Raw genomic sequence first — 11,703 nt, forward strand, 5'->3', positions numbered from 1 at the left:
GCCCAGCTCTCCAGCCTGTCCAGATCCCTCTATGGGGCCTCGCTACCCCCAGGCAGATCCACACTTCCAGCCAGCCTGGTGTCGTCCGCAAACTTCCCGAGGGTGCACTCAGTGCCCTCAGCTCATCAAGAAAGATCTTGAGGAGGACAGGCCCCAGCACCGACCCCTGGGGAACAGCACTGTGACCCACAGATACCACTTTTCTCACAGATACGTGACATTTTCATCCGGGAACACTATTTTAGTCCCCTACACATGATCTCTTCCACCAAAAAACAAGGACATTTTCTCCCAGGTAGACCACTTTTCTCCTAACTATGTGACCGATTATCCGGGAAATACCCATTTTTTCCTAAAAATATGGCGTTTACTCCCAGAAATACCAGCTTTCTCACATACATGTGATCTTTTCCCCACAAAACAAGACATTTTCTCCCAGAAATACCACTATGCTTAGAAATATCTCACGTTTCATCCCAAGAATACTACTTGACGCTCCTCAGGATCACACTTACTCCCAGAAAAATGGCAGTTTCTTCCAGATAGACCAGTTTTCTCCCAAATACATGACATTTTCTCCAAGATAGACCACTTTTCTCCCAAAGATGGGACATGTTCTCCCAGAAATACCAGCTTATTCTTTAAAAAACGGCCTTTTTTCCCAAAATACCAGCTTTCTCACAAACACCTGTCATTTTCCAACCAAGGATGCTACTATCTCCCAGAAACAGCAGTTTTCTGAGAAATACCTGACATTTTCTCTCAAAAGTACTACTTGACACTCCTCAAGAGGACATTTTCTCCCATATTTACCGTATTTTCTCCCCAAAGGACCAGTCGTCACACCAAAAATACCACAGTTGCTCTCGAATAGAAGACATTCTCTCCCACCATTTCCGAGTTCTCTCCCTCAAGTATGTCATTTTCTCCCAGAAATACCACATTTCAGTGGTAAATTTCACCTTCTCTTCCAAAAAGAGGATATTTTCTCCCAGAAATACCCCTTCTCTTAGAACTACCACACGTTTTCTCCCAAAAATACTGGATGACAAAACCAAATGGGACACTTGCAACCAAGAAGAGGACTGGCACAACTGCAGAGTGGTGCCATCCTCATTGAAGAGGTGACGAGGAGTGTACAGGGAGGGGAGCTGGGGACAGTTGGGGGACATGTGGGGTCTGCTGTGGGTGTGACATGGGGTCGGTGGTGTCACCATTGTTGGTTCTTCCCTTCACTGGATGCCAGTGGGAGTCGTTGAGTGTCACTGTCTTCAGGTGACACCGTGACACAGGGTGACCTCGATGTGGAACAGCCGTGACGCAGTGTCCCCATCCCTGGCTGTCACTGTTGTTACCGTCATCTGGTGTCACCATCACTTGTGTGCCACCATCTATCGGGTGACACAATTCCCTGTACTCTGACCACCGCATGGGGCCAGGCACAGGCAGCTCTGTGTTGTCACCATGCTGTCACTGAGCCTCTCACTGTTCTTTGTCACCCCTCCAGGCCCGCCTAGAGCTGGACCTGGTGACACTGGAGTCCTCTGGCGCTGTCACCATCGTCTGACATGAGGATGGGGACACGCACGGTGGTGAACTCTGTGCCACCACCAGAGGGGACTGTGTGACACCAGCGTGGCACAGCCGTGACGCGGTGTCATCGTCATCGGGTGTCGCGTTCGGCAGCCAGCATCGGGTGTCACCGTCATGCAGAGGGGACAAAAGGACCCCCTGGGGACGTTGAGCCGAAGCTGGGGACACTGTAACCAGCTGGAGGACTTCCTGGAGAAGTGGGGACACAGCATCGTGCTGTCACACCACCAAAGTTGGGGACACCTTCATGGCACCCTGGTGGTGTCACGTACTGGAGATGGGGACACCCCCACAGTGTCACCCCCACAGACCACTTTGTTCCCATGGGTCGGGGGTTGACACCCCTCACTTTTGCAATTAAGGTTTATTTTTCGATAATGGGGGTTAGGGGATGTCTCCCCCCATGTCCCCATGTAAACTAAGCATGCACGCTGCAGTTTTCAGCCTAGGCTTTTAAGAGCAAAGCCAGAAAATTCCACACCGCTCAGTACAAAGCTGTGTGATGATGAGAGTGACTCAAGCTCTGCCCAAAGGATGAAAAGTAGCATCAAAACGGCTGAAGAGAGGGGGGACAATGAGGCAAGGTAGCACTGCAGAGAAGTCAGGAGAACACCTCTGCCTTCCGGGATCAGGCAGCCGGCGGAGCCTCTCTTCCCCCAACAGAGACGCCTGCAGGGTGAGGGGCACACGCTCACTTCTGCTCAGTGCTGCCCCGAGAAACTCAGACAGCTCGAGACAGCTGTTCTCTAACTCAGCGCGCCTGTGCTCAGGCCGTGCTACTCGCAGTTCTGTGCACGTGCTTTGCAGGCAGTGCGTTTATGGGCAGGGCCAAGGACTGGTGCATCCATTGCTTCTATAACCTGCAGCATCCCCTGATGGAGATGTGGGAGTTCTGACCCAGCGCCGCGAGTGGAATAACGAGGAGGTGGTGCAGCAGCTCACTGAGTGCCACTGGACAAATCAGGCCGTGCGCTCTTTGTGAAAACAAAGCTCCAATTGTTTATTGATGGACTGCAACCAGAGTGCCAAGTTGGGCTGCTGCCACGAAGCCGCTGCCTTCTGATGCTCCTCCACTCAGTCCTTCAGCTGCAGCTTCTCCATCATCTCCACAAGGCTGTTCATTGTGGAGGACTGGAAAGAAAGAAAGCGAGCGTCAAAGTAGGACACCGCTTCCCCCAGCATTCTACAATCCCCTTCACGTCTGACAGACAGAGAACAACAAGAGCCGTGTCTGTGCTCACCGAGGACTCACCTCTGCACGTGCAGCGGCAGCTCTCAGAGCAGCCTTCTTCATTTCTGCTCTCCTCTCTTTTTGTCGTTGTCGTCTTGCTATAGAGAAAGAGGAGAGAAATTCAGTTTGTCAACAGCAAAACCGCGGAAACATGGGTACATGAAAACAGGCTAGGAAGCCTCTCAGGGAAGGGTATTTCCAGTGGGACAAGTAGAAGGCCGTCATGGATTTCATGGGAAAAGAGAGGGTTACACTTTCTGGCAATTCCTTGCCATTGGACTCGGCAGCCTTCTACTCTTTTCCCCTCTCCGCAGAGAGAAGGAGAAAGCAAAGCAAATCCTAAGCAAACTCCATGCACCTGATAAGGGAAGCACCTCACCAGGGCAGCTGCAGCACCTTCCTACCTCTTCGCTTTGAGGTCCGGAACCGCTCAGTCGGCGCTGGGGCAGGCCCAGGGTGTGTTGCTGGAGCTGGCACACCGCCTCTGCTCTGATGTGGGCTCTGAGCCTTCTCCCCATCGCGCTCCACCTTCACTTGTTTCTTGGCAGGCCACAGCTCTGCTTTTTGCTCCTCTTCCTCCACTCCCTTGCGCTTTCTTGCAGCCATGGTCTTGGAGAGGGAGTGGTTGTCAACTGCAGGGGAAGGTCTTTCCCCTCTGCTGGGACCTGCTGTTCCAGGAAGCCCTCCTGGAGCCTGGAGAGGAGCTTTCGCGTACATCTTGCCGTTTGGCTCAGCACCTCTCCCTGTTCAAATCAAGCAAGGGGAAGCAGCAAGATTAAAAGAGAGTCACACACTGCCTTCGGTCTGCAAAATGGGCCACAATGCTAGGAACTCTCGAGTGTTCACAGCAATGGACCTTGGGATCTTGGCTGAACTGTGGGCCATTTCCAATTGGGACAGGAAAGGCAACTGTAATCCCCAGGGATTAAGATCTCAAGCAACACGCAACGACAGCAGTCCCAGGAAAGGACAGACAGAAAGCCTAACTAGAAAGACAGTGCACCAAACCCAGATGCTGCTGTGTGTCTGTACCTCTCTTGGGGGCTGTGCCACACTCCATGCTCCTCCCCTGGCTTCCTGCAAGGCTGCGCTTCACTGCAAGCCTGCTTGCATCAGCTTCTGTCAGAAAGGAAACAAGAAAGACATGAAGAGCATCTCTTTGGAGGAGCATTTTAGCACAGCCAACCACAAACTTCTGCTCCTCAAGCGTAGTTTCTTCAATTGGCCTTTCTGCTGCTACAACGCTGTGCCATTTCTGCAGTCAGCACAGATCTGCAGTGCCCCTTCTTTTCTCCTCCATCCCACACAGCCCTTCATGCAGCCCTATTTAGAGGCAGGTACCCACACCACAGCTCACAAGAGCTTCTTACCTGGGGAGGCTTTCCGTTTCCCCCCAAGCCCAGCACCATTCCATGGACGCGCAGGCTCCGTCCCTACAACAACAGATTGTGTGTTGATTTCACAGACACCAGGAGCAGCACTGTCCTGTTAGCCCACGTCCACCACAAAAACCAAAAGACACTCTTCTACAGCCAGAACAGAAACTGATCTTTAAACTGCAGTGCGCTTGCACAAAGCACTACTGCTCTCATTCCCGCTCAGGTGGCAGCAGAGGAACCCCAGTCTGCCTGACAGCTCTGCATGCTGCAGAGCAAAGCTGCGTCAGCACACAAAACGCTATCAGCTGCAAAAGTCGAGGCACGGATTTTTTGTCCCTACAGGGAATGCACTCAGCTCTGAGCACCACCACTTACACACACACTTCTGTCTCACTGCTGCCATCTGTTGCTGTCGGCCTCTCTAATGCTTCCACCATGGTTACCGGACATCCCTGCAGTGCTGCACCGCTCAGAAGTAATACTTAAAATGCATTCTTCCATACTTCATGACAGAGGACTGCAGAGACTCACTTTTGCGTGGTGCTAAGGATGGTCCGTCCCCATCGCGTCCCTCTGTGCGCTGCAAGGCGCTGTTGGATCTCTGGCAGCCTGCTGGGTGCTGCTCCCTAGCACAGGGAACTGCACCGCGCTGCTTCTGAGGAGAGAAATAAAGGAAGGGCCATGGAAACGGCCACCCAACGTTTGCAAAGAGATGCAGCGTTCCAGATGGTGCCAGAGGTGGGTATCAGAGTGCTGAGACGTTAGTTATCACTAACGGAAACATTTGGGAGCGCATTCACAACATCTGCACGCGCTGCAATTTCTGGGCATATCCAGCTTTCTCATCGTTCAGGTGGAGAAGACGGGCGCTCTCAGACATCACTTCGGGGGGTTAAACCAACACACCTGCAAACACCAGCATTATTCCGAGGGAAACAGTGACTTCAGGTGCCACAGTTCAACCCATGCAAAATTACCGTACACAGCCTTAGCTCTTCACCACTATTTCTTCCCCACCCTTTACTACTGCAGGCAGCTAGAACAAACTTCTCAGCAGAAACCCAGGGCAGCTGGCAAACCATAACCAGGCGCAGCTGGCAGGAGGGCAGTGCCCGCTCTCTGATCCCACCCTGCCCCAGCAGGTTAAGGAGCCTGGCAATGCTGTCCTGTTGCTGCAAGTGCACAACCCAGCCGCTTACTGAGCTAACAAAGAACCAGCAGGGCTCCCCCTGCTCCACCCCTTCCCCTCCAAAACCAGAGAAAGGAGAAACCCAAGCGAAAGAAACCCAGCCATACCTTTCCACGCGCAAAGCAGCGATGGCAACTGCGTCCGTCTCCCTGCTGAGACATGCTGGGGAACGTCTCAGGGGAAGCTCAAGTTCCCGGGGTCCTCTCCACAGGGACTGCCCGCACTGTTGGAAAGAGCTGGCTTCACTCTCTCTTCAAGTGCCTCGATCCCCAAAATCTCCTTTTGGAAAGGAAAAAGGAACCCTAAGGAAAGAACCTGCAAGTGAAAAACAGTGAGGAAGAAGCATTTTCCCAGCATTCTTCTGCTGTGCAGTTTAGACTCTCGGGCAGGGCAATGTCTCGAAACCAGCTGGTTACAAGGACTGTCCCCAAAATACACCCAGCTCCTGTACAGCTGCCATGATTTCTGACAGCAAGCGTTCTCCATCTCCTCAATCGTTACGCGCCTTGAAGCACATGGCTGGTGTTGCTGTCCTGAAGAAAACTCCCTCTGTCTCACCGCCAGCCGGGATGAGGGCTGATGCAGCGTGCCCACCCCAGCCCAGCTTTCCTGCTGAGACACCTCCCGGCAACCACCCAGCACCAAACCCAGCTCACCTGCTCGGCTTGCTCAGCCTGAGCTGTGCCCAGCTCACGCACACGCCGCAGCGGTGCTTCCGACGGGCTCTCGCAGGGTGATCTCTCAAGGAAAGCTCACAGCTCAGTCTCTGCGTGCAGCACACTCACCAGAGCACCAGCTCTGCTCACCGGCTGTGCCACAAACGCTCCCACCTCGGCGATGACTGTGACCTCAGCGAGTGCCCGCATCACTTCTGTGCTTCCATCATAAGCAAAGGGCGTGCTCACCTCCCAGATCCAAATTTTAGGAAACCAACACCACGGTCTCCCAACGGGTTTATTTAAGTAAAAGAACAGAGAAATTAAGATGACCCTCATGCAGCCAGTTCTTGCTCAGGTGCTGCACAATCGGACCAAGGAGATGTTACCCCCAGGCTGCCTCCAGCTTGGAGGGTTTGAGCTCCCAAGCAACCAGCAAGCATTTGGACGTGCCCTCCCCCTGCTTTTTACAAGGACAGACGAGTCCTTCTTGGGATGCCAGCTATTCTGCAAAGGCGGAATAGCTCTGTTCTTGGGCCGCAGCTCCTTGGCCACGCGCTTCTCAAATACTGGGGCTGCATTACCTCCTGGGCATCCACACGTGCTCCGACTCTCCCGCAGGGTTTCTGGCTTCCTGCTGGGGAGCTTCTCATCTTCTGCAATATCATTCCTGCCTCCTCTGGTACCATCCTGGGAGATGCTGCAGAGCTCATGAGCTTGAACTACCTTCCTCCCATCAGCAGCTGCTCTTGCTTTAAAGAAGTGCCAGCACCTACGAATCAGCTTGGAGAAAGTAATTCTGGGGACCCAGAGACACTGCAAGTTTCAATGCAGCTCCCACAAGAACGCTGCTGTTAAATCCATAGAATCATAGAATGGATCAGGTTGGAAAAGACCTGAAAGATCATCGAGTCCAACCGCAACCTGACCATACTCCCCTAACTCTAACAACCCACCACTCAATCATGTCCCTGAGCACCACATCCAGAGCTCTTTAAACACGTTCAGGGACAGCCAGGACACATCCCCAATTAGCCAGGACTGCTGAAGGATGATGGAGAGCGGCTTGGCAGCCACGTCTGCCAACCCCCTCAGCACCCCAAGGTTCAATCCATCCGGCCCCATGGCTTTCAAAGCAGGTTTTGTTTCTTTAATTATTGTCTCCCATTCTATCTTTTCTTTTAGAAAGGAATCTAAAAGATGAAAAGTAAGAAAGTACTAAACAAAATGAATCAAAAGAAATGAAAAAAGGAAAGAAAGGGGAAGAGATGAAAAGAGACGGAAAGAAAAGGGGAGAGGGAAAGAAAAGGGGAGAGGGAAAGAAAAGGGGAGAGGGAAAGAAAAGGGGAGAGGGAAAGAAAAGGGGAGAGGGAAAGAAAAGGGGAGAGGGAAAGAAAAGGGGAGAGGGAAAGAAAAGGGGAGAGGGAAAGAAAAGATGGAAAACAGAAAACAAAATGAAAAAAGGAAAAAAAGGAAAGCAAGGGAAGAAAAGAAGAAAAAGGAAAGGAGAAAAAACCATCCTTCCATCACCATTGCTACCACAAGCACTAAACCATATCCTGTAACTCTTAATCCAGATGCCTCTTGAACACTGCCAGGGACGGCGACTCCACCACCTCCCTGGGCAGCCATTCCAGTGCCTGGCTGCTCTCTGAGAGAACAAGTTCTTCCTTATGTCTAACCTAAACCTCCTCTGGTACAACTTATGGCCATTTCCTCGGGTCCTGTTTGTTCCTGGGAGACGAGGCCAAACCCCTCCTCATCACAGCCTCCATTCAGGAAGTTGTAGATTGCAATGAGGTCTCCTCTGAGCCTCCTCTTCTCCAGACTGAACAACCCCAACTCCTTCAGCCGCTCCTCGTAAGGCCTGTGTTCCAGACCCCATACCAGCTTTGTTGCCCTTCTCTGGACACGTTCCAGGGCCTCAATGTCTTTTTTTGTAGTGAGCGGCCCAAAACTGAACACAGTGCTCAATGCGTGGCCTCACCAGGGCTGAGTACAGGGGGATGATTCCCTCCATGCTCCTGCTGGCCACGCTATTTCTAATGCAAGATGCTGTTGGCCCTCTTGGCCACCTGGGCACACCTCTGTCCCTGGAAAGGTGATGGAACAGCTTGTGCTGGATGCCATCTCCAGACAACTGGAAGAAAAGGAGGTTATCAGGAGTAATCAGCAAGGGTTCACCAGGGGGAGGGCATGCTTGACCAACCTGGTAGCCTTCTACGATGTTGTCACTGGCTGGGTGGATGTAGTGCATGTAGTCTACCTTGCTTTCAGCAAGGCGTTTGATACCGTCTCCCACAACATCCTTATGACAAAGCTGAGGAAGTGTGGACAGATGAGTGGACAGCGAGGTGGGTTGAGAACTGGCTGACTGGCAGAGCGCAGAGGGTCGTCGTTGGCGGTGCAGAGTCCGGTTGGAGACCTGTAACCAGCGGTGTTCCTCAGGGGTCGGTGCTGGGTCCGGTCTTGTTCAACATCTTCATCAATGTCCTCGATGAGGGAATAGTGCTCACCCTCAGCAAGGGTGATCTGTGAGGCCCCGTGTACTGAAAGGCAGCCACATGGTCTCCCATGAGCCTTCTGTTCTCCGGGCTCAACAAGCCCAAACCTCTCAGTCTCTCTCCAAAGGAGACATTCCCGATGCTTTGAAGCCTTTGAAGTCACGTTCCTGATGTCCAAGTTACGTGCCCATCATGTGTTAATGCGGTTGTGCCAATCGGTGGGCTCAACAGCTGCAACAAAGACACCAACGTCTTTGGGATAGGCTTATTTTACTGCCTATGACAAAATAAAACCAACAGTAATATTGGCAGCGTCTATAGCCAAAAGAGAAGCTTAGCAGTAAAGGGAATAAGCAAGGCAGTGGGCCTACTCATTGCCACGTGAGCACAGTGGTGAAGAAAGATCCACGACCAATTGCCCCAGCACTTTACCATCAGCCAGATCTGCAGTCACTGGGGAGCCCCGTTTGCAGGGAGGATCTGAAGAACCTCTCCCAGCCATGGGGAAGTTGCACAGCAATGCATCCATCCCACGAGTGAGGCATCCAGAGACGCTGCAAGCAGCTCCAGCCTTTCTAGCACAGAGTAAACCAATGTACGAAGCAGTCCGGGGGAACAGCCGCTGCCCTCTTTCTCCTCTTGGTTTTCGCCCCGAAGCCTGGCCAGGGCTCAAGGGGAACAAAAGGCGTCGTGCTGTCAATCTTGCTGTAGCACGGGCCTCTTTGGCAAGACTGTCTGCCCAGCCCCCCCGCGTCGGGCTTCGTCGGGTAACGAACTCAGCAGCAAAGCTGCCCTCGGCTCCTCGGGGAGAGCCCGCCGTCGTCACGGAAACGCAGCGTGACAGCACCGCAGGTCCCAGCAGCCCGGCTGATGTCACCGGCGCCGTGACTTCCTCTGCCTGCCCTGGAGCCGCAGCCCGAGAGCTTTCCGGCCCCCGGCCTCCCTCTCCCTGGTCAGCGCCAGCGCCGCCAGCTTTCTTCTCGGACAGACGTGAATACAGAAAACGGCAGTCGAGTCCTCCGCCTGCGGGGCAGCGGCTCAGCACGGCGCTGCTGACCGTTCGAGCCGAGCCGAGCCGGAACCGAAGGCGGCCGCCCGACTCTGCCGGGCTCGAACGCGTCTCGATCGGCGGGGTCGGTCCCTCTCTTTCGGGGCTGCCCGGCTCGGCCAGGAGCCGCTCCCGGACACCGGGCGTCCCGCCGCTCGCAGTCAGCCGCCGGTTCTCAGCCGGCGGCGCCCCGCCGCGACGCCGACTCCGGAGGACGGCTCCGTTCTGACGCGGGACGGACGGGGCCCCGAGGCGCGGGGCGGGCGGCGGCGGGGACGCGGGGCGGCGGAGCGCCGCTTTCCCGGCACGGAATCCCGCGGCCGCCATTGGCGGAGAGCCCGCGCTCGGCCCCGCCTCTCCCGCTCTCCTATTGGTCGGCCCGCGGAACGGGACGGGCACTCCCGGCGGGGTCGTTTGCGCCCGCGGTCGCGCCGTCATTGCGTCATCACCGCGCGCGTCCCGCGTGGCCCCGGCCCGGCTGCCCGCGGCGCTGCCTCGCTCCGCGCGCCCGCGCCCCCGGATCCTTTTCCTCCGCGCGGCCTTCCAGCCGCTCTGCCCCCGGCCTGCAGAGATGCCTCGGGTCGTCGTGACCGAAGTGCGGGACCGGCGCGTGGCGGTGTTGAACGTCGTTCCGTTGGCATCAGCCGTCGGTCAGCCCGTCCAGAGCCCTGTGCGGGGCCTTCGTTTCCTCAGGCGGATAACGGGAGGATGCCGGAGCCGAGGGGCGGTGGGAGGGAGGCGGGGACGGGAGCATCCTGCCGTGCCGCCAGCAGCCCGGGGGCCGCGTGCTGTGGGTGCCGGCACGAAGCTCCGCCGTCCGTCAGCACGGGAGCTGCGGTTCTGGTGCAGCAGCAGGAGCTCAGCGCAGCCCTGCAGAGAGCGGTCCGGCGGCACGGGAAGAAGATGACGGCCTGGAGCGCGAGTGCCTCAGCAGTGTCTGCAGCCTGCGAGGAGCCGAGCCGGGCTGGGGAGAGGAAGGTGTGGGAGTCCCGGGGAGGGACGCGCGATGGCAGCGTTATTGGCAGGATCAGCTGCTTCCTCCACCGCTCCCGACGCCGAGCACTGGTTTCCTTTGAGAAGCAGCCCACTGTTACATCTGTGGGGTTCCGCAGGACACACAGGCATGGGGTAAGTTTAGGTTGGATATCAGGACAAACTTCTGTGCAGAACTTCTACAGCCGTGGGTGGGATCCCCCTGAGCTCCCCTTCTCCAGGCTGAGCAGCCCCCTCTCTCTCAGCCTCTTGTCATGGCAGAGGTGTTCCAGTCCCTTCACCATCTTGGTAGCCCTGCGTTGGACTCTTTCCAGCATGTCCAGCTGTCTCCTGTACTGGGAGCCCAGAGCTGGACGCTGTTCTCCAGCTGCAGCCTCCCCAGTGCCGAGCAGAGCGAAAGGAATGGTGCAGAATACTGGTCCTTACCTGCTACAAGAGAAGTCAGGACTAGGGCTATGATGGGAGCGCATTGCTTTATGATTGACGTGGAGAACTGCTAGGAAGAAGGCCTGGTGGGCCTGAACACAGATGCCGGGTAGTCCAGCTTTTGTTTCACTGGAAACCAGGTACTCCGTGGGCAGCAATATGGAGATATGTTCTCCATGCAGTTGTGCCCCCGTGGCTTCTTTCTGATATGCTTGGGAAGTCCCACTAGAACAGGCTGCCGTGTGAGACAGAAGTGAGAGAGAAGCATCAGTTGTGTGGGTGGAGTTTTACTATCTCTGTGTTCACATCTTTTATGTTTGTCTTCTTTTTTTTTTCCAGTTCAACTCTGCGTGCGTCGGTCTGCCTTTGCTAAATCCTTTTCTTGTGGCCTTAGGCAACAATCGAGGGGGTCTCAAGTTTCAGCGCTGAGCAAGAAGCGCAGGCTCTCAGGAAGGCCATGAAGGGCTTTGCTAAGTTGATCTCCCTCCATGGTCAACTGTTGTTGTAGGCACTAACGAGATATCGGGCTGTGATGTGAAAGGACCCCCTGCTGTGTTGTGGTAGGCGATAACGGGGTATCGGGTTGTGACGTGATAGGACCTTCCCTGCTCTGTGAGTAACGTGTGAGTAACACGTGACGCATGCTTAGGGGGCTTAGGCGATAGGGATGTGTATGTAAGGGGT

Source organism: Phasianus colchicus, chromosome 28 (assembly GCF_987193195.1).
Source record: "Phasianus colchicus chromosome 28, bPhaCol1.hap1.1, whole genome shotgun sequence".
Classification (NCBI taxonomy): domain Eukaryota; kingdom Metazoa; phylum Chordata; class Aves; order Galliformes; family Phasianidae; genus Phasianus; species Phasianus colchicus.